Here is a 2,506-nt window from a genome sequence, read left to right on the forward strand (position 1 = left end):
GGCGCAGGTAACGCTGGGCAGATGGCCGGAGGGTCCCCTCGGCGCCCCTCTCCGCCCCGCTCACGCTCTTCACCTTCCCCGAGGCCTGCGCTGCTCCTCCGGCTCCCAGGCGCGCGGCGGCCCGGATGTCTCTTCCGTCGCGTTTAGCGAAACCTGTTCTTGAGAGTGGACGTGTAGATCGATTCGTAGGAAGGGGGCCTTACTGATAAAGCATCGGTATCTGACCACATGAAGGAGGAAACCGCCTTCCGTCGAGTCCCTCGTGCCGGTTCGCTATGTCGAGGGGTCATTAGCAAATGAAACGGGAAGGTGAGTAGAGGCCTGGGGTCTCCTGCACCTCAGCACCCATGACACAGAGATGGATGCTCCTCTTCCTCCCGCCTCACCAGGTGAGCTCTACCTGCCGCTTCCTAGAGGGTCACGCACGTGGTCTTGATTTCGGATGCCGGTCTGAGATCTGCTGTCTTCTCTGTTCTTTTTTTTTTTTTGCTTTGAGCACGCAGTTGGTTTTGTTCACAGCCCCTCCCAGAGGCAGAAGGTTACTTCCTAAACTGGACCACTGGTTGAAACTATGAGCTCGGGGAAAGGCCGGTTTCCAGAGAGTTCCCATCTCGGCAAATGACCCTCGAGCAGAATGCATCCTTCTGTAGGCAACTTACATGCAGCATCCATCTCTGTGCAATATCACTTTCTACATTTAATGCCATACATATATGTAATGTGACAGCAATTTATTTGCCCCAAGAGTCATAGTAGCTCCTACTTCATAGAGTTGTTGAGAATTCAACGAGATAACACAGAACCTAGAACAGCGTCCAGCACGCAGCAAGCGCTTCCCAAAGGTCCGCTGTCTCATCAAACTCCCTTTGGAGCAGACAATCAATAGTCTGGTGTCTCCCAGGCTACATCCGTTAGTACCTGCCACCCACTCCCTCCTCGTTGGCACCCAAGCCGTCCCTCCTTCTCCTTCAACAGAGCTTCCTTTCAGGGCGGTGGTAACGGGGGGAACAGAATCAAGACCGAACAGTAAATTCTCTCAGAGTGCTCTCCCTACTTAGTCATCAATTATTATAATAATCAATAATATAATCAATAAGCATGAAAGATTTCTGGTGGGAAAGGCATTTCCCACAGTGCCCCAGCCCTGTTCCCACCTCCTATTACTCATGACCCTGTGAGCTTCGACTGGAAATTTAGACCAGTGCTATCTGCCCTTTGCTGTCATTAGGAACCTAATCACGTTTTCCACGAGGTGGGGACCCCTTCTCCATTCATGCTGACCCAGTTTGTGATGTCAGGAAGAAAAGCTGGCAACATTTAGCTTCCAGTGTCATAAACGCCTACTTAGGACACTTTGCTAAAGAGAGAAAAAGACCGCGATTGTCTGTGAGACCCTACAAGTCGGTGATTTATTACAACACAAAGAGAATTAAAGGGAAATTGACCGTGTAGCATAAAGCAGCAGTGAAAGGTAAACCTGCAGACAGAGAAGCCTCGCGGGTTAAAATGATGGGTTGGGGAGGGGTGTCCGTGGCATGAATTGAAAATAAATGTGTGATTACAGAAAGGGCCAAGGATCTCTCGGCCTCCAGGTATCTCGTACCATGGGACGCTGTTTATTTCACACTGGAATGAAATCAAACAGGTGGACGGAAAGACCCGATTCTTGCCCGAGCCGGGTCACTGGCGATGTCCTGTGGCCTGACTGAGAAAGCTTTCGGGGGTGTCCCTCCCCGCCACATCTGGAGGAGAACACGACCCCACCCCCGACCTCCTGCTCTCCACGAAATAGATTCTATCCCATCCTCCCCGCAAAATAAAACGGTCAGGGCCCACTAGCCTTGGGCAGACCCAGCCAGAGCTTTGGTTTTCTCTTGAGTGTAACAGCTTCTTGGAAGAAGCTTGTGAGCAAATAGGTCCCTACATTTTGCTTTAAGAAAAAAAAAAAATCTACTATAAATTTAAAATACGTAGATAATGAGGTGGGTATTTATTTGACTTACAAAGTATTCATTCTTTTCCAGCCGGAAGGGAGAAGGGAGCTATCCCGAGGCACTTCTGGGTTTGGCTGGTTCTCTCGAGTGGGGAGAGGCTCAAGGAGAATCCTGTTACTCCCAGTGAGAACGAGAGATGCTACGATTCTACATCCATAGAGACATTGGCTATTTGGGGGTGGATCTGGACCACTGAGATCAAATGCTTAACCCCCAACCCGATACTTTCTTGTTTCTTCCAGTAGACCAGGTGTCCTCACACTCGCTCAAGGACCTCCAGCTTCACGAGGGCACCCTCATGTAGTGAGAGCTTAGTAATACGTATGGATGTGTGGATGGATGGATGGATGGATGGATGGATGGATGGATGGATGATGGATGGATGATAGATGGATGGACAGATGGAAAGATGGATGGATGGAGGGATGGATGATGGATGATGGATGGATGGAAGGATGGATGGAGGAATGGAGGGATGAAGGGATGGAGGGATGGATGGATGGATGGATGGA

This window comes from Pteropus alecto, unplaced genomic scaffold (genome assembly GCF_000325575.1).
Source record: "Pteropus alecto unplaced genomic scaffold, ASM32557v1 scaffold65, whole genome shotgun sequence".
Classification (NCBI taxonomy): domain Eukaryota; kingdom Metazoa; phylum Chordata; class Mammalia; order Chiroptera; family Pteropodidae; genus Pteropus; species Pteropus alecto.